Here is a 15,378-nt window from a genome sequence, read left to right as displayed (position 1 = left end):
ACACCTCATTAGACTTTAGACAAAAGAAAAAAAAGTGACTCAAGAAATCACTGTGAATGATGGGCAATTTTTATTAATTACAGATAGTAAGAGTCATTAATCAGGGAAAATGGATAATCCATGACTTGAAGATGGAAACATACTTCATGTAATTATGTTTCACTCTTGCTCATCATCAAGATGAGTTAAATGTCTAATTAAGTAACATACTAAAGCAAAATTCTCAATTTTCAGCCTGTGACAATTAACTAATACTTTATATTTGGCCTTTCCTGGAGTCCCCAAACTTATTTGTACATCAAATATTAATTAAATACTTTTTATTTTGTACATCACCTATAAGATTCAATTCCTAAATTTGAGCACATAGTCAACTGAAAGAGATCTCATATCGGATTTACATGATATATTTATGTCAAAGTGCCACAACACATATATGCACCACATGCCATGAAAGCACAAACATATGAGGAATAATCCAACTATTTCCCTCTAGAAGTTGATTAAAAAGATGAAATTTAGAGGGTGCCTGGGTGGCTCAGTGGGTTAAGCCTCTGCCTTCGGCTCAGGTCATGATCTCAGGGTCCTGGGATGAAGCCCAGCATCGGGCTCTCTGCTCAGCAGGGAGCCTGCTTCCTCCTCTCTCTCTGCCTGCCTCTCTGCCTACTTGTGGTCTCTGTATGTCAAATAAATAAATAAAATCTTAAAAAAAAAGATGAAATTTAAGCAGAAAAAGAATTAAGGGGGGGTTCGCCTGGGTGGCTCATGTGGTTAAGTGACTGACTCTTGGTTTCAGTTCAGGTCATGATCTCAGGGTCATGAAATGGAGCCCTGCATCAGGCTCCACACTCATTCAGGAGTCTGCTTGGAAGTTTCCCTCCTTCATCCCCTCCCTCCCCCCCCTTTCCCTCTCTCTCTCAAATAAATAATTTTAAAAAATAAATCATGAAGATGATGAGCTGGAAAGCAACATTAAAGTGTTGGGTAGAGAAAGTGGAATCAGCAAAAATGAAAAATAAGTACTGAGAGGTAGAAGAAGAAAGAGTGAACTATGTCACAGAAGGCCAAAGGGAAGAGGTTCTGTGATTGAACATGACGGTTACAAGGCTTCAGAGAAACCAGGTACAATGAGGATTTAAGAAACCAAATTCTGGATTTGGCAGTGTCAGGGACATTGATGAGGAGAGAAAACAGACAGTAACTGGTTAAGAATGCAAGAAAATGGAGGCAGCAAATGTAGACTACTCTAAGAAGTTTGGTAGTGAAGAGAAGAATACTAGTACTAGTATATTACAGACATCCAATAAATCTTTGTGCAAGGATGAAAGGGAGGGAGGGAGCAAAGAGGGTACTTAAGAAGATAACCTGATGTTCCTCAAAAAATTAAAAATAGAGCTACCCTATGACCCAGCAATTGTACTACTGGGTATTTACCCGAAAGATAGAGATGTAGTGAAAAGAAAGGCCATATGCACCCCAATGTTCATAGCAGCAATGGCCACAAAGAGCAGAGATATGGAAAGAGAAGAGATGCCCTTCAACAGATGGATGGATAAAGAAGATGTGGTCCATATATGCAATGGAGTATTACTCAGCCATCGGAAAGGGTGAACACCCAACTTTTGCATCAACATGGATGGGACTGGAGCAGATTATGCTAAGAGAAATAAGTCAAGGAGAGAAAGCCAATTATTATATTGTTTCACTTATTTGTGGAACATAAGGAATAGCATGGAGGACATTAGGAGAAGGAAGGGAAGAACGAAGGTGAGCAATCAGAAGGGGAGAGAGAACCATGAGAGACCACAGACTCTCAGAAGCAAATTGAGGGTTTTAAAGGGAGGGGGTAGGGGGAATGGGTTAGCCCAGTGATGGGTATCAAGGAAAGCATGTATTACATGGAGCACTGGGTGTTATATGGAAACAATGAATCTTGGAACACTACATCAAAAACTAATGACATTCTATATGGTGACTAACATAATTAAAAATAAACAGAGGGGAGCCTGGGTAGCTCAGTGGGTTAAAGCCTCTGCCTTCAGCTCAGGCCACGATCCCAGAGTCCTGGGATCAAGACCCGCATTGGGTTCTCTGTTCAGCATAGAATCTGCTTCCTCCTCTCTCTGCCTGCTTGTGATCTTTGTCTATCAAATAAATAAATAAAATCTTTAAAAAAATAAAAATAAAAATAGATAGATAGATGATAGATAATCTGATGGATAAACGAGAAAGTTTCCTCCGTCTGAGGATCTTACTAAAACCAAAAAGTGGGGGCGCCTGGGTGGCTCAGTGGGTTAAAGCCTCTGCCTTCGGCCCCGGTCATGGTCCCAGGGTCCTGGAATTGAGCCCCGCATCGGGCTCTCTGTTCAGCTGGGAGCCTGCTTCCTCCTCTCTCTCTCTCTGCCTGCCTCTCAGCCTACTTGTGATCTCTATCTGTCAAATAAATAAATAAATAAATAATCTTTAAAAAAAAGTGATTTTACCAATTACCCAAAGCAAGTTCTTTGTTTAGCCAACAAGAAGCTAAAAGAGCATGCCTAAGTCATTGAAAATTATAAACAGGTATACATTTAGAAGCAGAGTTCTTGTTCTATGAATAAATCATTAATCTATTTCTCATTCTAGGCTCTTAAGAACAAGGGGCGCAGGGCCTTTGCATGCTGCTTCCTCCCACTGGAATGTCATTTCCTTAGAGAAGTATCTTCTAATCTCCCAGAGGAGGCCATAGTCTCTCCATGATAGTATCTCCGCTCTAGTGCCAAATGCCTTTCCTTCATGATTCATGTCTCAGTTTGTAATTACACATTTATTTGTTTGTGGGATTATTAGCTTATCTGCCTCCTCTGTTTAACTACAAATTCTATGAGATGATGTGACAGATCTGTCTGTGCTCATCAAAATGCCCTTGGTGCCTAGCACAGTGCCTGGAAAACAGCATGTACTCAACAAATACATGCTGAATAAAGGACCAAAAGAAAGCCTCTAAATGATGAAAGAACTTCTTAAACTCAGAGCCTTGCACTGGATAAGTGCCCATGCTTTCTGTGTCTTCCTCTTTAAGGCAAATGCAGATAAAGTGCAATCAAACCGAGATAACTTCAATCAGACTTTTCCTGTCCAAGTGCCATCTGTAATTCTTGATGAACAGGTGAGACTCATCTAGAATGTGGGAATTCCTTTTTGCTTAATAGCATTTCCCAATAGCTTTCTAAATAAAGTTTTAATATTCATCCCTTTAAATGGGTACCATAGCATCACTACCCATAATAGTAGCAGAAGTTTCATGTAAAAGTAAGGAGAAAGTTAGGTCATCTTATTTTTTTAAAGTAGGCTCCACACCCCATATGGGGCTTGAACTCACAATTCTGAGATTAAGAGTCACATGCCCTACTGACTGAGCCAGCCAGGTGCTCTAATATCTTCCAAGGTGAAGATAAGAATTCTGAAGACATAGAGATGACAGAGAGCATAGAAACCAAGTGTCTGAGTTCAAATTCTAGCTTCATTTTCTATATTTGTAACCCTGACAACTTATTTAACCTGAGAGACGCAGTTTCCTCATCTCTGAAAAATGGATACTAATATGGACACAGTATTAGCTACTAATAGTTATTCTGAAAATTAACTTAGATAACATATGTAAAGGATGTAGAACAGTGCCTGTAACACAGTAAGTGTTCAATAAATATTGGTTGTTTTTTTATTATTATTGCTCAATATATATCACGAGCCTTGTTCCAAAATTCGGTATTTATGATCCAGTGAACATACTGTCTAAACCATAGGGTAATGCAGTCCACATTCGCCACTTTTATCCATTCAGTGGCTTTTCAATTAAAGGGATGTAAACTCACTTTGCAAGACTTTTTCCTCTATCCCCATTCCAGTAAACTAAAGGAAAATAAAAACATCATAGGTTAGTCTTTGTTCCCTCCTTCCCTACAACTCTCCCAGGCCTTCACCTCCCACTCACCTTCAGGAATATCTTCCAATCACTTCATCCATTTTTAAAGGGAGGATTCTGTTCCTCTGTGTCTCCTGCAAGAACTGACAAGATAAGCTGACAAGTCTCAAGCAAATAAGCTTATAAGGGCCACCCACATAGATTTGTTTAGTTTGCAACCAACTCATGCTATTTACCTACAAAAAATATCTTTGGTCTTACCCAGCTGTGTTTAAATCAGCTTAACTTCCAAGGAGGTTAAATTTTCAGATAAAAAGGAAACATCACTCTTTCCAGATTATATTCAAAGAAATACTCATCTGCAAGTCAGGGCCTGCAGAATGCCACTGTGTCTGAAAGGATGGCCTAAGACACCTTTACATATTGAAAAGCAAGGGACACAAGGCTAAGCCCTGGTGATTTTGTTGATTAAAGGTCTTAGGGACAGAAGGATAGTTGCTTCTGAACACTTCCAAGTTTTGTTTGTTTAGATAAGTAATGATAATATAGGATATGACATGATGCATACCAAAAGAGAAGTATAGACAAATTGCTCTGCCTTCATAACCCAGAGGAACTATAACCAGGGCTTCTAGCAGACTTTTTATATTCCAATCCTAAAACACAAACTTTGGAGTTCAAAACATGCTTTCAATAGGAAGATTTACATTTGTAGCTCTTTGGATTTCTGACATCAAAGGAGGTGTGTTCAGTGCAGAGACACACATCTTACTTTGTGAACAATTAATAGCAGAGTTATGTTGGTCTTCCTGTCTAAGGGTCTGAGTTGCTGCTAACTTGCTATGTGTCCTTAGCAAAAACTTCACCTCTGTGGTACAGATATTCAACCTTATAAATGTTTTGAGAAACTCAAATTAGATAAAATACAAAAATGCTTTGAAAAAGTTTCAGGCCCTTTACTGCTGCCTGGTGTTATTACCATATAAACTGAAGTCAAGAAAAATTTGCTTAACTCGTAATACTGAGTTAGTGTATATGCTGTTAATTGATTTTATTACTTTTTTATTTTAAAAGGTCATGCATATCAACTTCTGTTCCTAGAAATATAACAGATTGGACATCTTTAAAAATCCATTAAAACCTCCAAGAAATCCTGGATAAACTATAATAAGCATTCTATTAAATTCAGTTGATCCAACTATAAAGTTAAAAATATTCATGTATATGAGCCCAAGAACAAGAGCAAATTTTAGAGCCAGGAGGAAAGGGAATAAGAATTGGGGGAAGAAGAGAGATAGACACACATGCACATACAAACACACACATAGAAATCAGAGAGATAAGCCAATTATAAAATTGCAGCTGCTTAAAAGAGATTTACTAGTATTAAACAATCCAAGCTATTTGGCTTAATAGCCAATAGAGAAAGAATTTTGTATACTGTGGATAATGGGAATTGAGATACCACATAAAACTAGGAATCTAAAAGTTCCACACCTCAGTGAAATGGCAGACTGGAAAAAAAAAATCTACCCACTAGCAAAGACAGAAAGCTAAGAAGAACTCTTATCTGTTCCAGCTTAGCCTTTGATAGAAAATATCTTCTCTGAGAATTCAAATACACAGGCCTATAACAGGTTTGTGTCTAAATACACACTTTTTGCATGTTCCTTAAAATCCAAAGCTAAAAAAGTAACTTAACATGGCACTAAATTAGTAGCTCTCTGATGTGGCTAGCAGAAGCAAATGCCAATTTCTGTGAAAGAATGAGTCTGCTGGTGGGTATTAAGGAAGGCACATATTGCATGGACCACTGGGTGTTCTATGCAAACAATGAATCATGGAACACTACATCAAAAACTAATGATGTATTGTATGGTGACTAACATAACACAATTTAAAAAAAATAATAAACCATGGACCTGCACCTAATGGATTTCTATAGATAAAGCCCCATGCATGTGACCACACAACCTCAAACTATAAGGCAGTCAGTCCAGTTAGCCACCACAGTTATCAGATAAAAAATAAAATTTAAAATTAGATCCACAAGGATATGAAATACTGAAATTAATGGATACTGAATAGAAAATACAGAAAATGCATATTGAGAAATTAAAAAATAACAATAGTGAAAACTTAGTCAAGGAAAATGACATCATTTTTAAAGGCCAGCTATATTTCAAAACCAAATAAAGCATCTAGAAGTAAAAAAAAGTGAACTAAAATACTAAGTATCAATAAATGGCCTAAGCAACAGGAATAGACAATAATAAAGGGCAAATCTGGGAACTATTAGATCTGAAAAATATTACCCAAAAATGCAGTTCAGAAAGACAAAGAGATGGAAAATATTAAAAGAGAGGTTTAGAAACATGGAAATAGAATGAGAATGTCCAATGGCTATATGATGGGAGTCCTGGAAAAAGAGAATTCTGAGAATCGGGGAGAGACAACAGTCAAAAAATCATGACTGATGCCTTTGCGTCTAGGAGACAGAATGAATCACAAGCAGGATACATTTTTCGAAGTCCGCATTGGACATGTCATAGTGAAACTGCACAACGCCCAACCAAAAAGATGTTATAAACAGCCAGAGAGTGAAGACAAAATATTTTGTATCAATGACTATTAAACTGAGAGTAGACTTCACCAGAGCAGTAACAGAAAACATGACAGGGCAACAGTAACTTCAAAATACTGACAGGATAGAGCTTTTAATTCACAATCTGACATTCAGATTAGCTCTCATTCAAATTCACCTTTCTGAAAAACAAAAATGGAGAAAATTTACATAAAACAGACCATGAAAAAGGAATTAAAAAAATATATTCTTTTTAAGTAGGCTCCACGCCCAACATGGGGTGTGAATTCATGAGCCCGAGATCAAGAGCTGCATGCTCCACCAAATGAGGCAGCCAGGAACCTCCATGAAAAGGGAACTTTAAAGGATGTACTTTGGGAATAAAGAAAAGGAAGACTTCCAGAAGGAAGGCTCAAGATCCAAAAAGGAATGAGCAAAGAAAAATTTATATTTTATATAAATATAAACAAATGTTAATTGAATAAAAAATAATAGTATCTTACTAAGGGAGTAAAAAGAAAAATAATACAAAACTAAAATACAGGACACTGGTAACATGTAAGATGGAGGTAAAGTGGTCAGAGTCAAAGCATTCTAAATCCTTAGATTGTTCAAGAGAAGCCTAAAAATGGTGACTAACTTTAGACGCCATTAAATATTCATCTTAAATTTTTAATAGTATCCACTAAAAGAATGGAAATAGTGTATTTACTTCCAAATTATTAGAAGGAGCAAGAAAAATGTATAAAGGAAATGATAAATATGTGGCCATTTGGTCAGAAGCCTGGAAAGAAAAGGACTGGCAAATCAGAGACAGAAAGGTCTAGAATAGAGGCATATGAACATATGGGAGTGGGTACTAAATATAAATATTTTGTGTATTACAGATTAATTCCCAGCAGAATGCATTCACCATGAAAGACACACTGAAAAACACAACTGGACAAAATAACTCCACCAGTTGTCATCAGCTACCCTGGAAATGGCATAATGGACCCATGAACAGATCGGCAAAGGGGAAGGTTATATTCAGGCCTTCTAGCATATACTTCCACTTTCTAAAGCTAGTTCAGCTAGTGATGCCTCTGAATCTCTATCCTTTCACACACCAATGCTGAACTCCTGTTATAGCTCTGTGTCTCACAGAGACCAGCAAGCCACTTAGCGGCAAGTCCCCTACATCAGACCCATTATTTTGAGAAAGGTCAGTGGCTTCTTCTCACGGGGATATATATATCTTCCAGGAATGGGCTTGCCTTTCCCGACTGAAAAGCCTCAGCCAGCACTGCCATCCAGAGGCTGAAAGAAGGCTCAATCCATGGGGACAGAATCCTACACAACATAGTATCCTAGTATCCAACATATCACCAGTGTACAACAATGCAAACAAAGAAGGTGCAAAAATGACCCCATGACCATGGTATCCACAGTCAATATTGCATACTGCACTGCCCAGAGGGAACTGGCTTTACAGAGCCCTGGAATAGTCTTCTAAGGGCACAGCTAAAGCAAAAGCTCAGATGCAATGTTCTCTAAAGGAATGCCATCTTCCAAGGCATGGTAAATGTATTAAATTAGAGACCTCTAAATGGTATTGTGTTCCCAGGAGGAAGGCTAAATGAGTCCAGAAAACAGGGGTTCAAAGCAGGAGTGGTCCTGGTACAATCACTTCCAATGAGGAGGACTTTGTGCTTTCCATCTTTACTTTTCTAGGTTCTACATGGTGGGAGGTCCTGGTCCTCGAGGGGGGTGAACTTTTGTCAGGGAACACGTTTTTTACACTTTGAAAAAAAATAGCTATATTGAACTATAATTTGCATACAATAAATTTCACATTTTAAAGTGTACAAGTCAATAAATTTTGACATATCTACACAAGCATGAAACCATCACTCCAAACAAGCCATGAATGCATTTACCTCCCTCAAGTGTTTCCTTATGACTCTTTGTAATCCCTCTCTTCCGCCCGTCTTAACACTTCCCACTGAACTACCAACGATCTGTGCTTGTAACTATGAACTTGTTGTCATTTTCTTGAATTTTATATAAATGGAATCATACCGTATGAATTCTTTTTTTTTTACTTTATTCATTCAGCATAGAGATTCATTCATGTTATTGCATGTACCAAAAATGAATGTACCAGTTTGTTCATCCATTCACCTGTAGGTGAACATCTCAATTGTTTCCAGTGTTTAATAATTACATGTAAAACTGCTGTGGATATTCATGTACAAGTAATTATAAGGAGATATGGTTTTATTTCTCTTGTGTAAATACTTGTGAGCAAAGGTGGACACTTAACTTTTAAGAGAAGTGACAAACTGTTTTTCCAAATGGCTGTACAATTTTACATTCTCTTCAGCAGTGTGCATATATCCAGTTCCTGCACATCCTTGCCAACACTTGGTGCCATGAGTCCTTTAAATTTAGCCATGCTAGGGACGCCTAGGTGGCTCATTTGGTTAAGCGTCTGCCGTCAGCTTAGGACACGATCCCAGGGTCCTGGTAATCGAGTCCCACATGGGGCTCCCTGCTCAGCAGGGAGTCTGCTTCTCCCTCTCCCTCTGCCTGTTGCTTCCCCTGCTTGTACTCTACTCCTGTCATATAAGTAAAATCTTAAAAAAGAAAATAAAGTTTAGCCATTCTGACAAGTATGTAGTGGTATCTCATTGTGGTTTTAATATACATTTCCTTAGTGACTGATGATGTTGAGTATTTTTTTGTGGCTTATTTGCTATCCATAGATCTTCAGTGAAATATACTAGTTCAAGCATTCTGCCCATTTTATTATTAGGTTGTTTGTACTTTCTACTGTTGAGTTCTTTACATGGATAAATGTTCTTCATCAGATATATGATATGCAAATATCATATCCTAAGTCTGCAGCTTATCATTTTATCCTCTTAACAGTGTCTTATGAAGATTTATAGACAAATTTCAAATTTTGATAAGTGCAACTTATTTTTTTTCTGTTATGGACTGTGAATTTGTTGTATCTAATAAAGGATAGTAAATTTCTCTCTAAAGAACTAGATGGGAGGGGCGCCTGGGTGGCTCAGTGGGTTAAGCTGCTGCCTTCGGCTCAGGTCATGATCTCAAGGTCCTGGGATCGAGTCCCGCATCGGGCTCTCTGCTCAGCAGGGAGACTGCTTCCTCCTCTCTCTCTCTGCCTGCCTCTCTGCCTACTTGTGATCTCTCTCTGTCAAATAAATAAATAAAGTCTTTTTTAAAAAAAAGAACTAGATAGGAAACATTTTAGGCTTTTTGGACCATATGGTCTCTGTCACAACTGTCCAACTCTGCTTTTGTGGCATAAGAGCAGCCACAGATAATATGCAGTGAATAAGCAAGGATATGTTCCAATAAATTTTTATTTATAAAAACAGATTGTAGGTTGGATGTGGACTGCAGACTATTGTTTGCCCGTCCTCCACTTAAGAAAGCTTTATATTTAGGTCTATGAAACATTTTCAGTAAATTCGTAAATGTGTTACAAGGGATAGATTGAAGTTTATTTTCACATATGACTATCCAATTATTCCAGCCCCATTTGTTTAAAAGTCTCTCCTCAGGGCGTCTGGGTAGCTCAGTCGGTTAAGCTCTGCCTTTGGCTTAGGTCATGATCCTAGGTCCTAGGATTATCAAGTTCCTTGCTAAGCGGGGAGTCTGCTTCTCCCTCTCCTTCTGCCTCTTCCCTCTGCTCATGCCTGCTTTCTCTGTCTCTCTGAAATAATAAAATCTTTTTTAAAATTTATTATTATTTTTTAAGAGCTCAGATTTTTTAAAAAGATTTTATTTGTTTATTTGACAGATAGAGAACATAAGTGGAGGGAATGGCAGAGAGAGAGAGGGAGATGCAGGCTCCCACTGAGCAGGGAGTCCGGCATGAGGCTTGATTCCAGGACCCTGGGATCATGACCTGAGTTGAAGGGAGATGCTTAATTATCTGAGTCACCCAGGCACCCAAATAAAATCTTTTAAAAAGTAAAAAAACAAAAGACTCTATTTTCCCACTGACTGAAATCTCATTGCACCATAATCGAAAATCACTCTTACATACATATGTATGTGTCTACTTCTGGACTCTTCATTTTGTTCTGTTGACCTATTTGCGTATCTTCACACCAATGCTACGTTGCCTTGATTAATACAGGTTCATAATAAGTACTGAAAACAGGTAATGTTCATCTTCTAATTTTTGTTCTTCCTATTGTTTTGGCTACTCTAGGTCCTTTACATTGCCATGGTAATTTTAGCATCAGTTTGTCAATTTCTACAGAAAAAGCCTGGTGGGATTCCAATAAGCATAGAGCTGATTAAACCAATTTTTGGAGAGCTGATAAGGTTAACAACTTTGAGTCGTACCCATACACTCTGGCCACCAAGAAATGGCTACCTAAATTTGCATCACGGACCTTGGCTGACCATCGGCTATAGCTCCTCAGGGTCCACCACCACATTTGTGCAAAGGCCACACTCTCTCTAGGCTGCTCCTAGCCAAAATTCAAGCACAGTAGAGAAACACACACGGGCCTATTCCTGCAGACCATGGGTATTCTCGAACTGGCAGGAATTCCTAGTCCAGGAATATCCACCACCTTGGCCAAAACTTTCTTAGAATAGCACTGCAATCTGAGACTCTTCCTTACTCATACCCCTCTTTCTTTCCTTTCTTTGCACTCTCCTACAGGGGTCAGACTTACACCACTGTAGGAATACACTCCCAGTCTACAGAGCCCTTCCCTTGGTCTTTCATAGATATTTCACCTAAGTCTCTTACAGGTCTAATCCTGCCTTGACATCTGCTTCCTGAAGAATCCAGAGTAGCACCTATGGAGAAGATTTTTTGGTTTGCACTACTGCTTAGCTAGATTTTGACAGTGCTCTACAGTGCAGGAAGGAATTGAGCAGCACATTTTCTTGGTAGTGATAACTAACTTATCAAATCCTTCCACTTACATGGTATAAATGCAACAGATGGTTGCATAATAACATTTCATTTCAGATTGGCGCCCAGCATCCATTTTCTTGCCTCTCTTCCTGATACAACTTATAGTTCCTGAGAAACTCATAAATTCAGCAATTATACATGTTGTTTGAGGAATATTTCACATTACTAAACAATTCATTTTATCCCTGAAGGTGTATATGCATCTGTCTAGGCATGGCATGGGTAAAATTTAGTTACCAATTCTTTTCTTTGGTTATTAATGCATATCAAACTATAATTTTTTGATTAATATCACTTTATGTAGTTAATAAGGTTTATTTATATTTGAAAAATCAAAACATTCAAATCATGTAATTTTGACTTAAATGTGTGATAATTTGCTTTTTAACTTTATCAATTTTGTTTTATAAAAGGTAACTTAAAATATAAAAAATAATTTAATTTTTAATTTATTTAAATACATAAAATTCAAATTTTACAAATTTTGAATACATTTTTATTTTAATCCTTCAAGTCAGAACTGCAAGGGGAACACAGATTGTGTGAAAACCTTGATTATAACATCCTGATGTTGATCTTTTGGCAACGAAAGCAAGAAAAATAGAGTTAATAAAACAAATATATACTAGCTTATGAAGTATGTATGCATTTATTACTCACCCAAACACCACCGGACTGTAAACAAAACGATATGTAAAGTAATAGTTCATAGAAAACAATTGTTACACATGTATGTTTTGATCTTACCATTGCGAAGGCAGAGTTGTCAGAGGGTATTATTTAACCTTTTGTTACATCTATATGCAACTTTTCAATATGTATAAAAATGGTACACCTCCTTCTGTTGGCATGCTTGTTCTGGGAGCTGCAAATGTGGGGGATAGGCATAGCTTTCATTCTGAGTGTGGAAGGATCAAGTAGGCGTCTTATCAAAAGCTCCTAGCATTGGGTCTTCCTCTTTAGCTCTTGATAAAAGTAAGAGAGGGATCAAAGTTCCCAGGAGCAAAGAGAGCTCGAGAACGGCCTCTTCCCTCATACCTGTGATGGTTTCAAGGTTGGGAGAAAGGAGGACCTGATAGACACGCAGCTTTAAAAAGGCTGCAGGCCATGGTTCTATGTTTTATCATTTTCCTTGGTCTTATCATCTTCTTTCCCAGATCAGGAGAGCTCCACCCTAGCTGCTGATTTCCCCTTGTGAATTTAGCTTTCCCCCTCCACATATGCAATGATTTGGCTCCTTTATTCCACATAAGTCAAATTATCTGAAACGAGAACTCAGTTATGCCTGTGCTTTCACCACTAAGTATGTCTCGTCTCTATTCCTGCCCACAGAGTACTTTATTTTTTTGTCACAACCGTGTTTGTCTTAAGTTATTTTTGTATAATCATTTTTAGGTGTTTCAAGTGGGGCACAGGGAGGATTAAGGCATAAACTCATTGTACATCTTTTTCTACATTTTGACTACTAAAGACAAATCTTGGTACACATAATTTGTATTCATGTTTCTTCTTTTGTAAATTTTCTCTCATAGATTTTGCCCTTTTTTATTAGGATGTTATTATGTGTGTATTTTTTTTAATTATCACTTATCTGCAAAGTTTCTTTACATATTAAGTGCATTGGCCCCTTATCTGCTATATTTGCAAAAAATTTACCCCAGATTGCCATTTGCTATTAAATTTTTTATTCATTCAGATGGACAAATGTTTTAGTTTGTATATGTTTATTTTTAAATTGTAAATAGTCAAATTACAGCATTTTTTATAATTATTATCTCAATTTATAGCCTATAATATCAATATATTCTATAGCTCTACTGTGGCCATGAGGTTTCTCTCAGTGTTCCCTTGACAATATTAAGAATCCTTTGTTTGAAAGGTCTTTGCTGTCTGTGTTCCCCCTAAATAGTGGCAGTAAATTAAGGAACCTACCAATTTCTACCTACAGTGCTTGTTCAAAAGCTACATAATGTGGCTCCATTATTCTGAATCCCTCCTTTATGACTAATTGAATCTACATGCACAAAGACATTTTGCACAACAGCTGGAGAATTAAAATATTAAACTCCCACTGCTGATCACTAATTATTTTCTTTTTTTCTTCATGACAGATCTCAAATTGTCAGAATGCAATGGCAATGTACATTACAAATAGAAATCACATTACTGTGAATTCAATTTACACACATCTTTATAGGAGAAAGACACTAATCATGACCTACCAAAGATAACACTGTAGCCTAGAGCACGCACATTTAATCCTTCTTAATGAAAATAATGCAGAAATGTTCCTGAAGTCTCAACAAAGTGCTCTCCCTGTGGGAGTCAGCAAGTACCTGTTGGTTTCCTTCCCTGTGGATTTTTCACTTAAAAAAAATGTGACTTAGCTAAATTCAATAGTCACATCTCAGATTGTTTAATTCTCAGCTTCATTGTCTTGTCTACCTTTCAAGGTTTTATTTCTCTGTTTCCGCCCCCCCCAGGCTTCCTTTCTTTTTCATGGAGTATAATGGAAAAATCACTTGATTTAGAATGAAATATCAAGCATTAGAATCCAAAATAATTTCCAACTGTGTAATCTTGGTCCAGTTATACAATCCTTCTGAGCATCATATCATCACAAAGCTGTTATGACAATTACATGAGATCACATATGTAAAAATATCAAGCCTAGCACACAGTGACTAATCACTAACTGGTATTGAATCCAAATCTAAATTTACCCATTGACTTTTGGAATTCATCATGGTTCAGTCCTAAGCTCTCTTGTTGTTTCCCTCTAAATTCCACTTCCATGTACTACCTCTTCAAAGTCTAACTGGCACCCATCAAATCTCTTCCTTCATTGACCCCAAAAGTGTGGTCAACCTTTATGAGGCAGGAGATTTATTACAAAATCAATGTACAGTTGTTGATATTTTGTTTTGGCTGGGTTTTTTTTTTATAATTTGTTTTTCAAATATTTCCCACTGTTTATGTTTAATTGCACCAACTAAGATGATCCACTTGTGGAGTCATAGGCCACATCTTCAGTTTTTGGAGGAGTTGCTGTGAAGCATAATACAATGAATGTGGCACTCCATAACACACAATGTTTTACATATCCCTTCTTAAATAAATGTTTCAGCATTCTGTCTACTTACAGATTTGATTTAACTAATATGACAGCCTCATCAATCAAAAACTATAAAACCATTCCGCTTTTTCACCAGCTTCAATGATGTGAAAGTATACTTTCCATGCTATGACTATGCATAGGAAGGGCCAGCTAAACTATAAAGTGGCAAGAAAGGAGACAGCCAGCCTGCCAGCTTAGCGAGGTATAACTGGTAAGCAACGAATGAGAAAGGAGTCAAACAAATTGTGGGGGGGGAAGTGATGTGTAGGGAAGTTGAAAGAGGTCATTTTAAACTATAGTTCTAACAAATAAAGGATAACAGCTCATGTTCATTGACTACTCTATCATCCTTTTTCTCCTTGAAGTTTGTATTTTGACCTCTATGCACCATATAAGCAGGCCCTCACTCTGCTGCTTCCCTGCCTGCTGCCTTAGCAGCTATTAATAAGCAGGGATCACAGTTACTTCAGCAGCAGATCAGGGGAGTGAGTAACAAAAAGAAAGGAAGGAACTGAGGTAAGGTGTAAGGGATATATAGTCTGGGGAAAAGAAGATGCCAGGTAAAGTTGTGGCTCCTGGGTGGCTCAGTTGGTTAAGCCTCTGACTCTTGGTTTTGGCTCAGGGCATGATCTCAGTGTCATGAGATCCCACCCTGGGTGGGGCTCCAGGCTCAGTGTGGAGTCTACTTGAGAGTCTCTCTCTCTCTCCCTCTCCCTCCCCTTCTGCCCCTTCTCCCACTCATGCATATGCTCACTCACTCTCTCTCTCTCAAATAAATAAATAAATTCCTTAAAAAAAGATTCCAGGCAAAGTCAAGG

The sequence above is a fragment of the Mustela erminea genome, chromosome X (assembly GCF_009829155.1).
Source record: "Mustela erminea isolate mMusErm1 chromosome X, mMusErm1.Pri, whole genome shotgun sequence".
Lineage (NCBI taxonomy): Eukaryota > Metazoa > Chordata > Mammalia > Carnivora > Mustelidae > Mustela > Mustela erminea.
This window is presented reverse-complemented; position numbering follows the sequence as displayed.